Source organism: Elephas maximus, chromosome 4, assembly GCF_024166365.1.
Source record: "Elephas maximus indicus isolate mEleMax1 chromosome 4, mEleMax1 primary haplotype, whole genome shotgun sequence".
Taxonomy (NCBI): domain Eukaryota; kingdom Metazoa; phylum Chordata; class Mammalia; order Proboscidea; family Elephantidae; genus Elephas; species Elephas maximus.
The window spans coordinates 164,720,537-164,739,030 of record NC_064822.1 but is presented as its reverse complement, the minus strand read 5'-3'; the positions used below and the strand labels follow the sequence as shown (position 1 = coordinate 164,739,030).

The following is an 18,494-nucleotide window of genomic DNA, read 5'->3' as shown; positions in this document are numbered from 1 at the left end:
AAAAAAAAAAAGGTTAAAGAGAATATCAGGCTGATTTAATATAGCAGTTAATCAAAGCCAAACCTAAGGAGCCTAGCAGGTGAACCCTAGCTTTTATGTGTGGCATTTCTTTCATATGAACAGAGTTTGGTGGGAAATATTTAACAGCATATTATTGAACTAAAACAGTTATGAAGGTAAACATGGAATATGTAACATTCATGGAAAGCTAAATATGTGTGAATATTCATGAAATTGAAACCTTTGTATATGACTGCTGATTTTAATATTTTAGTCAATAGCAAAATGACTGAAATCATTATACTTCTATTCAAGGTAGAGTTATACTTGTCAGTACCAGTGAGTTTTTATCCCAGGTCCTGTGTGTAGATGAAGAAACTCTGATAGGTGTCAGTAACGCAAAGTTCTAGTTTTGTTTCTACGAACTTGCCTTGTTGCTAGTTGCCGTTGCGTTGGTTCTGATTCCTGGCAATCGAATGTGTAACGGAACAAAACGCAGACCAGTCCTGTGCCATTTTACTGATCTCTGGTGTGTTTGATCTTTCCATTGCTGTGGCTGCTGTGTCAGTCCAACTCATCGAGGGTTTCCCTCTTTTTTTGCTTACTTTCTACTTTACCAAACATAATACCCTTTTCTAATGATGGGTCTTTCCCAATGATGTGTCCAAAGTAAGCGAGCCAAAGTCTCACCATCCTCATTTCTAAGGAACATTCTGGTTGTATTTCTTCCAAACTGATTTGTTCATTGTTCTGGTCTTCATTGTTTTGGTCACAATAAATATAACTGCTGATATTTACATGCATTTATGATGTACCAGACTTCGTGCTGAATGCCCTGTATAATTATCTCATTTAATCTTTACCACAACTTAGGAGATTAGTACAGTTATTATCCCCATCTTACAGACGAAGAAACTGGGGCCTTAAGAGGTTAAATAACTTTTCGGAGGTCATACAACAAATAAATTGCAAATCTGAGACTAGATTTCAGGTCTTTTAACCACTATATTCTTCTGCTTCTCCTGGGCCTATTTTCTTACTTAAAAATTGAGAACATTGGACCAAATGTTCTTTAGCGTTCTTCCTGGTTTTATAACCATGATACTCTTGCATTCTAAATATATATCAGATCTAAATTACATCACCAATGAGAAAATGGGAAAGTTTTTCAGTCATCAAGCTTCATGATAATTTTAGAGATATTCATGAACATATATAAGAAATGAATCTGGCATCTCTGATTTAATATTATTAACTAAACTGAGTCCAGCTATTCAGTGTCGTCATCAGCATAAACATTGCACAGTGCACATATCACCACTGAAAATACACCAGATCTGTGATTTGAATTTTAGTCAATTTCTTGAAATTGAATGGATCTGAAATCCCATACTGACAGCAATAACAAAGCCATCGTAATAGTCTCAGTGGAGAATAATTTAGTTAAATACATTTCTGTTGCTTAAAATGAAACTTAGAGAAAGCCATCTATTTAGAAGTCCTTCTTCTGTGGTGGCGTTTTTCTCGTTTGCTACCCTTGGTGTTTATTTTGAGCAGTTTACATGAAAATGGAAAGTTTATTGCTTCTTAGACTATCCCAAACCCGTATTTTCCATCTTGATTAAATATATCTGTTTTTGATACAGTAGCTAAAGCTGCATTCATTGGGCTCACTGGAGCCTTTCAAAACCAGAAGTGCGTGTTTGATTTGTTTTCTGGGACTATTATGAATAAGAACTCACCAACCAAAGAGCAGCATAGATCTCAACTTTCAGTTAATTTTCACTTTGAACCCGAAGATGCTATTTTCTGTTTTCAACATGGTGGCATATTCAGCCACAACTCCCAGAATAATCACATTTCCCATGGGAAATACATAAGACACGTAAAAAACCAAACCAGACCCATTGCCATTGAGTTGATTCCGACTCATAGTGACCCTGTAGGACAGAGTAGAACTGCCCCATAGGATTTCCAAGGAGTGGCTGGTGGATTCAAACTGCCAATCTTTTGGTTAGCAGCCTAGGTCCTAACCACTGTGATACCAGGGCTTAGTTACTGTAAAAAAAAAAATTTCAAAACACTTTAACACATTCCCTTTTGCCCAAGAAGAAACCTCTCAGAAGACAGACCTGGCAATCTGTTCTGAAAGGTCACAGCTTTGAAAACCCTATGGAGCAGTTCTGCTCTGCACAGGTGGGGTTACCATGAGTCAAAATCAACTCAACTGCAGCTAGCAACAACGGAAACATCTGGAGTGCTTTGTAGTCAGAACTGGTTAATTTCTAAGTTTAATATATTCATTCATCTCTGATGTCCCCTCTAGTTCTGAAATACGGTTTTACACTAATTTTATGGTATTTTTGTTATATGCATAGTATTTCAATTAAAATACACTATAGTAAACTAACATGCATTAGATATAGTAATTCACATCATTCTACAATATGAAATTATTTCATTCTTTATTTGTTCAAAATTTTCCCCCTTCAAACTGTCGTAAGATTTATTCACCGTGGATCCAAACTCTAAATAATGCCCCCTTATCATTATCTTCTGAGTTGTGTTTAGTGAAGAGGAGTCAGTAGCAACTTGCCTTGAACTGTGATAATATTTTATTAAGTAAAATTGTAATTTGTGCCTTGTCTTTTAGAGTTTTTTTCTAATAAAAGCCTAAGAGATCAGGTATGCTTTGATACTGAGGTGCACTTATAGGCAGCATGATTTTTATGAATTATTTTCCTCTTTACTAGTACACTTCGGCTGCTTATTTCTTTTACCATAATACTTTTACAGACATATTTGTGCAAAATTAAATCTGAAAACTTATATTAGTAAATATACAATTAAACAAATGTGAGTTGTAAGAGACGTCTGTTTAGCCTGAACGTATTCATTTTGTGCTATCTTTTATGTTACTGGTTCAGTTTTCCAGTTAAATCCATGCTCAGAATCCGTCTTAACTTCTGAAAGGATTCTTAAGGGATGGCATTAGCCCTGGGACCCTGAATACAACGCCCCTCCTAACATGTTCCATATAGTACCAGGACCTTTCCTCTGTTTTAGCTCACATTACATTGTATAAAAGGAGCCCTGGTGGTACAATGGTTAAGCGCTCAGCTACCAACCTAAAGGTGAGGGGTTCAAACTCATCCAGCAGCTCTGTAGGAGAAAAGACCTGTCAATCTCTCCCATATGATTACAGGCTGGAATACCCTTTAGGACTGTTCTACTGTCACATAGGGTCACTATGAGTCAGAACTGACTCGATGGCACACAACACAACAAACACACTGTAAACATCTGGTTATTCATACCCTACCCTACCCTGGAAGGCAGGGACTGTATTTGTACCCTCAGCGCCGGGTACCTCATAAGGTTGTTGTGATGATTTTAATAAGATAATGTGTGTAAAATGTCTAGTGCAGTAAAATCTCAAAATGCTGGCCCTTCCTCCAGATGTTTGAAAAACTAGTTAATTTGTTCATGTATTTGCATTGGATTACTTGCTTTGTTTTTCCCCAACTATTATGCTTTTTTTTTTTTATGCTAGTGCCTCCGTCCTTACCCTGGTTTTCTGTGTACACAGTCTGTAAGAGAATATTCAAAACCTTAGGAATCCTGCACTCTTACTTCCAGTTTTAAAAGGCAGTTGCCAAAAAGGAAAAAAGAAGCAACGTCAAGAAGAGAAATGTAGAGAAGATGGTATATATAATTTTGCAGTCTTATATTTTTGGGAGGCAATTTGTTCCCAGAAATCCTGGTGATGTAGTGGCTAACTGCTACAGCTGCTAACCAAAGGGTCGGCAGTTCAAAGCTGCCAGGCGCTCCTTGGAAACTCTATGGGGCAGTTCTACTCTGTCCTATGGGGTCACTATGAGTTGGAATCGACTCAATGGCACCAGGTAGGGTTTTGGAATTTGTTCCCAAGTAGATTGGAGGTTGCTTCTTTTAAATAACGTGTTATCAGAGTTGGATCTTACAAAGCAGTAAATATGCTCCTTTAGCCTTTCAGTGCTCTCTGTGGTGAGAGTAATTGCCACCTTGGAAATCTAAGACATACAGTGTTTGGTGAAATGAGGGATTGGCTCTGGCCAGCTCTGGTTCTCCTGTTCCATTTTGCCTCTCTGGGTGCATAATCCCATTCCTCAGCCCTGAATTTTGCCCCAGGGTATAATTATCACTAATATACTTCCCTAATTAAATATACTATTAAGAAACATCTGCTACTGTAAGAGGAGACCATTTTATTAAATTTAATGCTCTCTGAAATCTTACTTTCTCTAACCCCGTAGTTGATGGTTCAGATTGTTCACAGGTGTTTGTAACTAAGAAAATTGCTCTTTAAAAAAAAAAAGAGAACTCTGTTTTTAACTAGAATATCATGGAATACTGGCCTTCTTAATGTAAGGAAATAAGGAAATATTTCAAAATTACTTTTTAGCCAGGAATAAGAAAATTTTTCAGCGTGTTTAAGTTGGAACCTTTATTTCCCAAAGGCTCAAGCAGTTTCACTGTGGTTCAGACTTCTCACTGAGCCTGCTCCCCCTTAGCTTGTTTGATTTTTAAACTTTCAGTCTGGAAGCAGTTCTGAAGTATACACTTTCAAACATAGATTTTCAAGTAAAAGTTTGTTCCATGGTAGAAAATGTGAAGGCTTTTGTTTCTCTTTATTATGCCTTTTTTTTTTTTTTAACTTTTTTTTTAATTGTACTTCAGGTGAAAGTTTACAGCTCAAGTTTCTTATACAAAAATTTATACACATATTGTTATGTGACCCTAGTTGCAACCCCTACAATATGACAGCACACTCCCCCTTTCTACCCCAAGTTTCCCATGTCCATTCAACCAGCTCCTGTCCCTTTCTGCTTTCTCATCCTGCCTCCCGACCTGACCAGAGCTGCCCATTTAGTCTCCTGTATCTACTTGAACTAAGAAGCACACTCTTCATGAATATTATTTTAAGTTTTATAGTCCAGTCTAATCTTCATCTGAAGAATTGGTTTTAGTTTTGAGTTAACAGAGTCCAGGGGCCATGTCTTCTGGTGTTCCTCTGGTCTCAGTCAGACCATTAAGTCTGGTCTTTTTTACTAGAATTTGGGTTCTGCACCCTACTTTTCTTTTTCTCTGTCAGGGACTCTCTGTTGTGTTCCCTGTCAGGGCAGTCATTGGTGGTAGCCAGGCACCATCTATTTCTTCTGGTCTCGGGCTGATGGAGTCTCTGATTTATGTGGCCCTTTTATTTTCCTTGTGTCTTTGGTGTTCTTCATTCTCCTTTGCACCAAGTGGGTTGGAACCAATTAATGCATCTTAGATGGCCTTCTGCAGGCTTTTAAGACCCCAGACACCACTCACAAAAGTGGGATGCAGAACATTTTTCTTAATAAACTTTATTATGCCCATTGACCTAGATGTCCCTCAAAACAATGGTCCCCAGACCCCAACCCCTGCCACTCTCTCCCTCAAGGTGTTTGTGTTCAGGAAACTTCTTAGCTTTTGGTTTAGTCCATTTGTGCTGACTTCCCCTGTTTTATGTGTTGTCCTTCCCTTCGCCTAATTCTTGTCTATTACCTACTTAGTGAATCCCCCTCTCCCTCCCTCCCCACCCTCGTAACTTATTATGCTTTTAAGGAAACGAATTGGTAGTGGGGAGTAGGTTGGAAAACTTGAAAAGAGTTAGGTTTTAGAATTAGATGGGAATGTTAAATTCAAGAAACCTCTTTCCTAGTCCTTGGAGGAGATTCATGTTTAGTTTGCTGTCCTCGTAGAAATCCCTTCTATGAGGAATTGTCCTTTTCAGGGATGATTCCAGGAATTACATCTCAGGAACCAGGGTGGGACACAATTCACAAACAATTGTTTTTAAAAGTTTCTGTTGTCCAAGTTTCAGGAAAGAATCAAATATTTTGCCATTCACTCTCTCCCAATATTGCCATGTGAATACAGGTCTGATCCTTTAAAGGTGTGTGTGTTTGTGTGTGTGTGTGTGCTGAAGTAGCCTTACACACAAATAAACAGCCACATTTTTAACTCCTACTGCCCACCTTTGCTCACATGTTTCCCTTTACGAACGTTTTCCTAGAGGCCTACCCAACAGAAGACCAAATAGTACCAACCATCTTATTCCACACTGGTTTCATACCTCAATTTTCTGTATTTTTTATTTTTGTTTTTATTGTTCTTGTTAGCAGCATTTTTCCCCATAGAACACTTTCGTTGCTCCAAATCACCGAAACAGTTTATGTGCTCCTTCTGTCTTTAATTCCCACTTGTCTTAAGCTCTCTTTCTAAACGTGTTGACTGAATCAGTGAGTCATTGGCCCAGGTATGTTGCTCTGCTGAATGTTCATTGTTGCAGCCACCATTTCGCTACCCTGATAACATGTCACAAGCCAGGCAGTTACTCAGCTGGGCTCAAAGATTTTGATTTTGCTTCTGCTGTCTTTCATGGTGAGGTATTGTGCTTTAGAAAGGGACTTTCTAAGTGAAAACCTCCATCCTCAGAATAATAATAATAGCTAAAATCTGTTGGTGCTCCCTACATGCCAGAAACTCAATTATCTTATTTAATCCCCACAACTCTATGAGATAGGTGCTGTATTAATATACCCATTTTACAGATCAAGAAACTAAGACAGAGAGAGATTAAGTATCTTGCCCAAAGCCATACAACTAGGAAGGGGTCGAGCTTAGACAGGAACCTGCCTCCTGGGAGAAGGAGCTCATCAAGTGAGTCCCTTCATAACTTCAAGATGAGCACATACACACAAATCCTGAAGTTGTACTTACCAGTGATGTGTTGAAACATTCCATGTGTTGGAAAAGCTAGCAAGCAGCCACCTAAGATGCATCAATTGGTCCCAACCTACCTGGAGCAAAGGAAAATGAAGAACACCAAAGACAAGGAAAATATTAGCCCAAGAGACAGAAAGGGCCATATAACCAGAGACTCCATCAGCCTGAGACCAGAAGAACTAGAATGGTGCCTGGCTACCACCAGTGACCACCCTGACAGGGAACACAACAGAGAATCCCTGATGGAGCAGGAGAACAGTGGGATGCAGAACTCAAATTCTCATAAAAAGACCAGACTTAATGGCCTGACTGAGACTGGAGGACCCCAGAAGACATGGCCCCCTGACACTCTTAGCCCAAAACTAAAACCATTCTCAAAGCCAACTCTTCAGACAAAGATTAGACTGGACTATAAGACATAAAATGATACTTGTGAAGAGTATGCTTCTTGGCTCAAGTAGATATGTGAGACTAAATGGGCAGCTTCTGTCTGGAGACAAGATGAGAAAGCAGAGGGACAGGAGCTGGTTGAATGGACACGGGAAATACAGAGTGGAAAAGAGTGTGTTGTCACATTATAGGGAGAACAGCTAGGATCATGTAACAATGTGTGTATAAATATTGTACGAGAAACTGACTTGAACTGTGAATTTTCACTTAAAGCACAATTTAAAAAAAAATTCCATGTGTTGGCTTTTTAAATTAAAATAATAAGAAATGTTCTCAACTTTATTTTGTTTCTTATTGTATAACAAAAGCAATACTTTTTGACCGTTGGCAAATTAATTTTAAAATAGAAATAGGTAAAGGAGAAATAAAAACCACTGTAATTGTACCACCCAGTAGTGACCTCTGTCACAGAATAGTTCAGTTTGGTAGAAAAGTGATGCATGTGAATGCGTGAAGAGACAGTCTGGAGAATTAGGCATAAACATTCCATTACCTAAGTCTTCTGCAACCAGTCTGATTATTTCCGTGGAATAAATCGCTAAGCATAGAATGGCTGGATCAAAGGATATACACATTTTAAAACTTTATGTAATTATTACCAAATTGCCTTCCAGAGAAATTCCAGTTTACGCTCCTAGAAGCAGTACACATGAATGTGTTGATGTTTGCTGTCACATCTCTTGGTTGCATGTACTTCGTATCTGCGATGTGTTCCTAGGTGACGGAGAATTGGGGGACTCTCATGAGAAGCCATAAACCTTCAGGGCTTATCAACTCTATTTTGTTGTAACTCTAGATTCTGTCTTTATGTGGCTGAATGCTTTATTTTATGTAAAAGCTTTATACTTTCACAGTCCCTGAGAAACCGTGGAAGAATTAAATGTTGTTGTTGTTGTTAGGTGCGGTCGAGTTGGTTCTGACTCATAGCGACCCCATGCACAACAGAACGAAACACTGCCTGGCCCTGCGCCATCCTTACAATCGTTGTTATGCTTGAGCTCATTGTTGCAGCCACTGTGTCAATCCACCTCATTGAGGGTCTTCCCCTTTTCCACTGACCCTGTACTCTGCCAAGCATGATGTCCTTCTCCAGGGACTGATCCCTCCTGACCACATGTCCAAAGTATGTAAGACGCAGTCTCCCCCTCCTTGTCTCTAAAGAGCATTCTGGCCGCACTTTCTCCAAGACAGATTTGTTCGTTCTTTTGGCAGTCCATAGTATATTCAATATTCTTTGCCAACACCACAATTCAAAGGCGTCAGTTCTTCAGTCTTCCTTATTCATTGTCCAGCTTTCACACGCATATGATGTGATTGAAAATCCATGGCTTGGGTCAGGCGCACCTTAGTCTTCAGGGTGACATCTTTGCTCTTCAACACTTTGAAGAGGTCCTTTGCAGCAGATTTTCCCAATGCAATGCGTCTTTTGATTTCTTGACTGCTGCTTCCACGGCTGTTGATTGTGGATCCAAGTAAAATGAAATCCTTGACAACTTCAGTCTTTTCTCCGTTTATCATGATGTTGCTCATTGGCTCATTGGTCCAGTTGTGAGGATGTTTGTTTTCTTTATGTTGAGGTGCAATCCATACTGAAGGCTGTGGTCTTTGATCTTCATTAGTAAGTGCTTCAAGTCCTCTTCACTTTCAGCAAGCAAGGTTGTGTCATCTGCATAACGCAGGTTGTTAATGAATCTTCCTCCAATCTTGATGTCCCGTTCTTCTTCATATAGTCCAGCTTCTCCTATTATTTGCTCAGCATACAGATTGAATAGGTATGGTGAAAGAATAGAACCCTGACCTACACCTTACTTGACTTTAAAACAATCAGTATCCCCTTGTTCCGTCTGAACAACTGCCTCTTGATCTATGTAAAGGTTCCTCATGAGCACAATGAAGTGTTCTGGAATTCCCATTCTTCGCAGTATTATCCATAGTTTGTTATGATCCACACAGTCGAATGCCTTTGCATAGTCAATAAAACATGGGTAAACATGCTTCTGGTATTCTCTGCTTTCAGCCAGGATCCATCTGACATCAGCAGTGATATCCCTGGTTCCGCGTCCTCTTCTTAAACCAGCCTGAATTTCTGGCAGTTCCCTGTCAATATAGTGCTGTTGCCATTTTTGAATGATCTTCAGCAAAATTTTGCTTGCACGTGATATTAATGATATTGTTCTATAATTTCCACATTCAGTTGGATCACCTTTCTTGGGAATAGGCATAAATATGGATCTCTTCCAGTGAGTTGGCCAAGAAGCTGTCTTCCATATTGTCTGGCATAGATGAGTGAGCACGTCCAGTGCTGCATCTGTTTGTTGAAAAATCTCAATTGATATTCCATCAATTCCTGGAGGCTTGTTTTTCACCAATGCCTTCAGAGCAGCTTGGACTTCTTCCTTCAGGACCATCAGTTCCTGATCATATGCCACCTCTTGAACTGGTTGAATATCAACTAATTCTTTTTGGTATAATGACTCTGTGTTTTTCTTCCATCTTCTTTTGATGCTTCCTGCATCGTTTAATATTTTCCCCATGGAATCCTTCACTATTGCAACTCCAGGCTTGAATTTTTAATTCAGTTCTTTCAGCTTGAGAAACGCCAAGCGTATTCTTTTCTCTTTTGGTTTTCCATCTCCAGCTCTTTGCACATGTCATTATAATACTTTACTTTGTCTTCTCAAGAGGCCCTTTGAAAGCTTCTGTTCAGTTCTTTTACTTCATGAATTCTTCCTTTTGCTTTAGCTGCTCAACGCTCAAGAGCAAGTTTCAGAGTCTCGTCTGACATCCATCTTGGTCTCTTCTTTCTTTCCTGTCTTTTCAATCACCTCTTGCGAAAATTTCTTCATGGATGATGTCCTTGATGTCATTCCACAACTCGTCTGGTCTGTGGTCACTAGTGTTCAACGCATCAAATCTGCTCGTGAGATGGTCTCTAAATTCAGGTGGGATATACTCAAGGTCATATTTTGGCTCTTGTGGACTTGCTCTGATTTTCTTCAGTTTCAGCTTGAACTTGCATATGAGAAATAGATGGTCTGTTCCACAGTCGGCCCCTGGCCTTGTTCCGACTGATGATATTTAGCTTTTCCATCGTCTCTTTCCACAGATGTAGTCAATTTGATTTCTGTGTGTTCCATCTGCCGAGGTCCATGTGTGTAGTCACCGTTTACGTTGGTGAAAGAAGGTATTTGTAATGAAGAAGTCATTGGTCTTGCAAAATTCCATCATTCGATCTCTGGCATAGTTTCTATCACCAAGGCCATATTTTCTAACTACTGATCCTTCTTCTTTGTTTCCAACTTTCGCATTCCAATTGCCAGTAATTATCAATGCATCTTGACTGCATGTTCGATCAAATTCAGACTGCAGCAGCTGATAAAAATCTTCTATTTCTTCATCTTTGGCCCTAGTGGTTGGTGCGTAAATTTGAATAATAGTCGTATTAACTGGTCTTCCTTATAGGCATATGGATATTATCCTATCACTGATGGCGTTGTACTTCAGGATAGATCTTGAAACGTTCTTTTTGACGATGAATGGAACACCGTTCCTCTTCAAGTTGTCATTCCCAGCATAGTAGACTATATGATTGTCTGATTCAAAATGGCCAATGCCAGTCCATTTCTGCTCACTAATGCCTAGGATATCGGTGTTTATGGGTTCCATTTCATTTGTGACGATTTCAAATTTTCCTAGATTCATACTTTGTACTTTCTAGGTTCCGATTATTAATGGATGTTTGCAGCTGTTTCTTCTCATTTTGAGTTGTGCCACATCAGCAGATGAAGGTCCCGAAAGCTTTACTCCATCCACATCATTAAGGCCGACTGTTTTTTGAGGAGGCAGCTCTTCCCCAGTCATCTTTTGAGCCTTCCAACCTGGGGGGCTCATCTTCCAGCACTATATCAGACAATGTTCTGCTGCTATTCATAAGGTTTTCACTGGCTAATGCTTTTCCGAAGTAGACTGCCGGGTCCTTCTTCCTAGTCTGTCTTAGTCTGGAAGCTCAGCTGAAACCTGTCCTCCATGGGTGACCCTGCTGGTATCTGAATACCAGCGGCATAGCTTCCAGCATCACAGCAACACGCAAGCCCCCACAGTACGACAAACTGACAGACACGTGGCGGGAAGACTTAAATAAGTTTTGTTCATTGCTCTGAAGACTGAGAGCTGCAGCTAAACGCTAACTAAGGATTTTTGGAACTCACTCATCAAGAGGAGAATGATGTGTTTTGATAAATTAGCTTCCCTCTGAATTAATGTAGGCTGCAGTACAAGCCACGTTTGCATGCAGAGTAGCAGAGGTGGGTTCTGACAGCCACTGTCAATCAAACCCATCAACTGCATTTCAGAGTGGTAGCTCTCAACGTGCAGTCCCAGACCAGACATCTGGAAGCTTGTTGGAAATACACATCTCAGGCCCCAGCTCAGACTTGCTGACTCAGAAACTCTGGGAGCGGGGACCTAGATATCTGTTCCTTAACAAGCCCTTCAGTGTTCCTATGCACTCTCCAGTTTGAGAGGAGTCCCTGGGTGGCACGAACGGGTAAGTGCTCAGCTGCTAGACAAAACTTCGGCAGTTCAAACCCCTTCCAAGGCACCTAGGAAGACAGGCCTGGGGATCAGCTTCCAAAAAGATCACAGCCTTGAAAACCCTATGGAGCAGTTCTGCCCTGTACACATGGGGATGTCATGAGTCAAAAATAACGCGATGGCAACTGACAACAACAACAGTTTGAAAATCACTGCTTTGGTTCATTGGGCATTCCATAAAACCTACTGTGTAGGTAAGCTGAAGACCCTGGGTGGTGTAAATAGTTAACATGCTGAGCTGCTAACCAAAAGGTTGGAAGTGTGAGTCCACCCAGGGGTGCCTTGGAAGAAAGGCCTGGCGATCTACTTCTGAAAAGCCAACCATTAAAAACCCTGTGGGGCACAGTTCTACTCTCACACACATGGGGTCACCAGGAGACAGGATTGACTTGACGGTAACTGATATTAGTAGGTAGGCTGGCCTGGGTAGAATCATTCTGCCACTGTATCTGGAAACTAGCCAGGGCTAGAAAAGAGAGCTTTATGGGGGGCCAGGTGTTGGCTAGAGTTTGTGTGCTACAGAAGCAGTACAATAGTCTTGCCTTATGCCGGAGTAGTTTGAATGGCTGCTTGCCTACTGCCTGTTCTTGTCTGTCACATGGATGTGGTTAGGCTCTGTATTCTCCCAGCCTTTGTGTCAGCGTCCCTGTGACCAGCAAAGCCCTTGAGAGGTCACATACCCTCATTTCCCAGCCAAATGAGACTGACCCCTAAGTCATTAGTGACAGTTGAGAGCCCAAAATTTTTTTCAAAGACACCCAGAGGGAGAAACTCCCCCGCTGCACCTAGTGATCGTTGTGCCCTCTTGAGAAGTCTTCCCTTTTCTCTCACAGCCTGCAATTTGAGACCGTTTCCTGTTGCAAAAAGAAGACCTATCTCTTCTCTCCTGGAGGCTGAAAAATCAGAGGATTGGTGAAGCTTTTTCCACCCCATAGGAATCTCTTAATAACTCTAATTGTATCTGTGGTTTTCTTCTGAGTTCTTCCAAGGCGTCCACGCCTGGCTCTGGGCACCAATACTCTGAAAAGTTTGTCGAGTTCCCCGTGTGTTCAGAGGTTGACACTGTGGTTCCTCTTTATAAATCCAGCTTCCTGCTTGCTGCCACACATTCGTTCATTTGCTCCTTCACTTGACAATTATGTGTGTCTTAGTTTCCTGATGCTGCTATAACAGACGTACCTCAAGCAGGTGACTTTAATGAACAGAAATTTATTTTATCATGGGTTAGGAGGCTCTAAGTCCAAATTCAGGGCACCAGCTCTAGGAGAAGGCGCTCTCTCTGCTGGCTTTCAGGGAGGGTTCTCTAGCCCTAATATTCCTCCATTTTTTATATCTCAAAAGTGATTAAGTTTAAGACACACCCTACACTGGCATGGCCTCATTAACATAAGAAAGAAAACCCTATTCCCAAATGGGGTTACAGCTACGGGTATAGGAATTAGGATTCCAGCACACCTTTTTTGGGAGATACAGTTCAATTTGTGGCAGTATATTTCAGCAGCTTTTAGATTGAATCCTATTAAATTGCAGATATTTAACCATTTTTGACCCTTAAAATGGCAATTTATTAGAATTCAACCCAAGACTATGTGCCAGTCATTATGCGGGAGACAAAGTCAAGAAGTGTGGACAATCTTCAAGAAACTTGCCTTGTAGTGAGGGAAACAGACAATGCTGAGACTCAAGGCAGTGGACGTAAAGAGAAGCAGAAGGTCACAGGGTGAACTGGGAAAGCATGAGTAAAGCCAGCCGTTGGCCTGGGACACCAGGGAAGGCTTCTCCAGCAAGTGGCATTTAAACTGAGTTTCAAAGGTTTTTTTTTTTTTTTCAAAGGATGAGTTCCTTTCAAATTACTGATCGTCATCTGCATATCTGTTATAGCCCCCGCAATGTAGCCAGTTCCTCCGCATACAAAGCCATCACAACAACACTTATCTTGTATGTTTTTTAATCATTCAAATAGGGAATTATTTGGTCCTATTTTAATTTACTTGCCGAAATTAAATATAATTAAGCTTTGAAACTAAGAAAAATATAGCAGAATTAATAGTTGTGACTCAGCCCTGAATATTGAACGAGAAAGCATTCTCAGGGCAGCCATATACAGGTTAAAAATATACTATAAGTTGGATGGCAGTAGACCATCTGGAATTCTTTTCCCCAAACTGTGCTTGAAATACACTGTAAATTGTCAGGGTATTACAAGAATGAAGGGCCAGAGACACCCTCCCCATGGACTGCCCCACTCTTTTCCCTCCCTGTGCCGATTTGGGGCACAAATGGTTCTTATTAGGGACACAAGCATCATTCCAAACTCAAATCCAACATTACAGCTCACAACTGAAGTGTTCCCCATCGTAACTCTCTTTGTTCTCATTCACGCTTGTGAAAGCCGTGCGCTGAGATCAGAGATCCCCTTCAATCTGAAAAGAACATTGGAATACTGCTGATTCTACACTAGAAAATGGGAAATTACTTATTTTTAGGACAGGCTTTAAGGCTGAAGTAAAAGGACCAGTAGTGAATTCTGACCTGAAACAAAGATTCTGTTGCTGCTGTTGTTGTGTGCTGTAGAGTTGATTCCAACTCATAGCGACCCTATATGAGAGAGTAGCACTGCCCCATAGGGTTTCCTAGGCTCTACACCCACTCCTCACTTATCGACTGTCTCGTTATCTGACATTGCAAATTTACAACAGTGGTAAAAAATCTACTATCCGACTGTTTTTCACATTAACAGTGTACATCTGGCAGTAACGAATGCCAAGTTGTGAGGTGAAAATAACGCTATTATGATTAGGAAACCCTGGTGACGTAGTGGTTCAGTGCTACAGCTGCTAACCAAAAGGTCAGCAGTTCAGATCCACCAGGCGCTCTTTGGAAACTCTATGGGGCATTTCTACTCTGTCCTATAGGGTCGCTACGAGTCAGGATCAGCTCGATGGCAATGGGTTTGGCGTTTGGTTTTTACGATGATTAAGGTTATGTGTCAATTTGCCTGGGTCATAATCTTCAGTGGTTTGGCTGTTATGTAATGATGTAGTTTGGCAGTTACGTAATAATGTAGTCATCCTCCATTTTTATGTAACACCAATTTTCACATAACAACCTGGTCTTGGAACCTAACCATGTCGATAAGTGAGGAGTGAGTATAATCCTTACAGGAGCAGATTGCCAGATCTTTTCTTCCACAAAGCAGCTGGTGAGTTGGAACCACCAACCTTTCAGTTAGCAGCCAAGCACTTAATCATTGTATAATCAGAGCTCCTTTATAAAAATTCTAAGCAGTACATAATTTCTAATTAAAAAGAAAAAAAGATGGTTATTTCTTTTCCTTGGTGAATCAAAAAAAAAAACTCTACTTTTATGAAATGTTCTAAAACTGCCCAATTATTTTAGTTACCAAGACCCCAGTACTTCAGATAGTCACCTCCAGATAAGACGTTATGGTCTGTGTTCTGTTTAATGCTTATAGGCTAGATAAATATAAGTGATGCGTACAAGGCTGCCTTTGCATTTATGATTTAAAGCTGCATTTTGTTTCAGGTTTCAGAAATGTGGCATTTCTATATAACCAAATATATGTTTCTCTTGGAATAATAAAAGGATGATAATCGTGATGTTGGAAACTGTGGACAAAATACATTTGAATGCTCTTTGCAAGAGAGCAAGATGCTGTAAAGGTCAAGGGCATTTTGGGCCTCACCCATGAGTACTCCATTGTTTAGGGACTCAAGGCCCTCGTTATAAATTAGCCTGTCCTGTAAAGCTGGCGCTAAAGGTAGGAATTTCAGGACTCTGGGAAAGCTCAGAAATTCCACAATGAGCACGGCATAGAAAAGAGCAACTAGAATCAAAAGAGAACCATAACATAAGGTTTGCCCTGAGCATTTTACTGAGGAGATAGGCCTGGAGAAGAGAATTCTGTTTATACAAATAAATAAGGCTTGAGCTTTTAACATAAACATATGAGATTATTACTCACACAAAAACTCAGGAAAGCATGCAGACAGGTCATAGAAACCAGTGTTCCTCGGAGCATGTTCTGTAAGCTTGAGCAGTGAGGTTCAGAGCTAGTACCTCCATCCCTGAGAAGGAAAAGAAGGCGACTCCAACACTGAGGAGAAAACAGGGAGGGTGGCATTTAGGTTGCCTGTGATTGCTTGGGAGCTCCATGCTCACATTTCAATATCTGTAACACCTTAATGAAACGAAATGGACGTTTATTGGATTTCTTGCCTCCCTGATTATTCTCCCTGAAGACTCAGTATACTGGCCTTCTGTCTAATGCATTTTCTTCTTTTGTTAAAGTTATGTATGAAAAGACCTCTTTGAAAGCTCTTGCAAAGTATACCATCAAGAAACCCCCTAAAAAGTGGTTGGATTCTTATTCTTGTAAAAAAAAATATTCTTATAGAGAGTATAAATGTCTTAAAGGAGGAACAGTACTTTGAAGACGTCCCACAGTCCCTTTTCACCCCAAAGCTGGCCAGGGTCCATCATCTTCTTGTCAAGGGACTCGATGGCATTGGAAGGACAGTTTGGTCTCCACATTGGAATGCGTGACCACCTCCAGTGCCGCCTCCAGTTAGGAAAGCAGGGATTCATGGGACCTACCAAAGAAACAGGCAGATGGCCATCCTTTATCTGTTCTTTGTTCAGCTCAGCTGAGCATGTGATGTGGAGTCCTTGTATTATGACAGAAACCACTGCTGATGGCTTTATTTCAGCCTAAAATCATGTGCCTTGATTTGTCCACCCTTCAGCTGTGCTCTCCCTTTCACTGACATTCATTAATGGTATATTGTATTCCTTTCTGCTCGCTGCTGCCCCTGTTCTCCTGGAGCTGCTCTTAATAAGACCAACAACAAATTCTATCTAGTTGCTAAAGCCAAGGATTTCACCCAGTAAACCCAATAAATATAGGAGCACCTACATGTGCCAGCCACTGTGCTAGGCACAGTTTTTTAGTCCTTTTTTAGTCCTCATTGCATTCGCCATTGCTTCTACCTTCTAAGCACTCTTCTGCTTGGTTTCCATGATAGTGCTCTAAAGTTTCTTCTGTCTTCATGCCAGGTCCAATTCATTGGCTCTTAGTCCTCCACCCTGCTCCTTAAATATTAACCTTCCTCTGAGATGCAGTCCTTAGCCCCTTTGTCTCTTTTTCTCTCCTTGAGCCTCCTCATCTGCTGTCATGTCCTCTGCCATCCCGTCTCTGTGGATGGATTTCCAGATCTGATTCTTACTTTCAATTTCCTCCTGGACATCTCCACTTTTTTATCAAACTCAGCACGTTCAAAGGCACTTTCATTACGTTTATGCAAAAGCATGTTTCCTTCCATTATTCCCTAGCTCAGTCAAGGGCTTCATCATCTGTGACATCATCCCATTCATTTATCTCCCACAGCAGATCAGTCAGCAGATCTTCTCCGTTCTTCCTCATTGATAGTTCATTCACTAGAGGCCCACTTCCCTTTCTCCAGGACTCCTGCTTTAACACCCGTGCTTCGGGTTCTCATTTGGCTTTGCACAACAGCTTCTTGTCTCCCTACATCCAGCCTCTAACTGCTCCAGTCCCACTTCTGTCAACCACCAGAGCTGCCTTTCTGAAACACGGATCTCATTGTGTCACTCTGTACTTACAAACCTCCAGTGCGTCCCCACTCTGCCATCATGTGGCACAGGAAGTCACAGTCTACCACACCTACCATTCTAGCCTCATCTCCCACCATTACCCCCAATCCATGTTATCATTTCTCATTTCCAGACTTCTGTGTGTGTGTGTGTTAGTTCTGCTAATAAAGCCTTTTTGTCCACTTTTGCCACCTGAAAATTTCTGCTCATCCTTTAAGTCCCAGCTCAACCATCGCTAGCAGGCAGGCAGTCAGTAACTGTTGAGTGAATGAATGCGTACATGCATGCAGACTCCCTACACTCTCATGCAAAGTTAGCCTCTCCGTGCTCTGGCAGAACTCTGCATCTCTATCTCTGGATGCATTTGTCAACACTGTATTGTACCTGTTCTTCGTATCAGTCTAGAGCAGGAATGGCAACGTGCGTCTCATGTGCTGCCCCTCCCTCTCCATCTTCCATGGCAGACATCATTCCCAGCCCTTTTTCCCCTGAGCCCAGACAGTGGGAAGAGGGCTGAAATCCCCTTCCACACAGAGCCTCAGCATCCTTCTCAACACAGCACGTCAAGTAGCCGCTTTCAGCAGATTGATGCTTTCACACAATTTGAGGTCTGTTAGATATCCCCTGAAGTAGCTTCTCCAGTGACAAGCACAGTGGCTGGCCTAAAATAACCACCCAGTTGCTGAGTGAATGACAAATGGATATTTCTTATACTAAATAAGATGTTGCTATTTCAATTTTATGTTAGCTGTATATTGTTTCGCGTTACAGATATATCTGTCCAAGAGAACATATGTGTAAAGAGGTGAGCCAGGTACTTTATTGAAATCCATTCTTTTTCTTTGCAAAGAATTCTTCCCTCACATACTCAGTACGCCAGCTACAACATTGTGTTCAGTACGCCAGCTACAACACTGTGTTGCTACCACCCTCTCTACAGAGTCCAGCCCCCTGCTTTGCCTTAAAATCTTCTAGCCTTGCCTTTGATTTATCGTGCACGTTTTTTCAGAAGTGGTTGGAAA

At 41.1% G+C, this 18,494-nt stretch overlaps 1 protein-coding gene across 8 annotated transcripts in view; it reads left to right on the top strand.

The window, feature by feature from the left end:
• ANKS1B (ankyrin repeat and sterile alpha motif domain containing 1B) overlaps positions 1-18,494 on the top strand; it is a 1,421,217-nt gene that overhangs the window by 1,363,710 nt on the left and 39,013 nt on the right. The gene's annotated exons all lie outside the window — the stretch shown is intronic.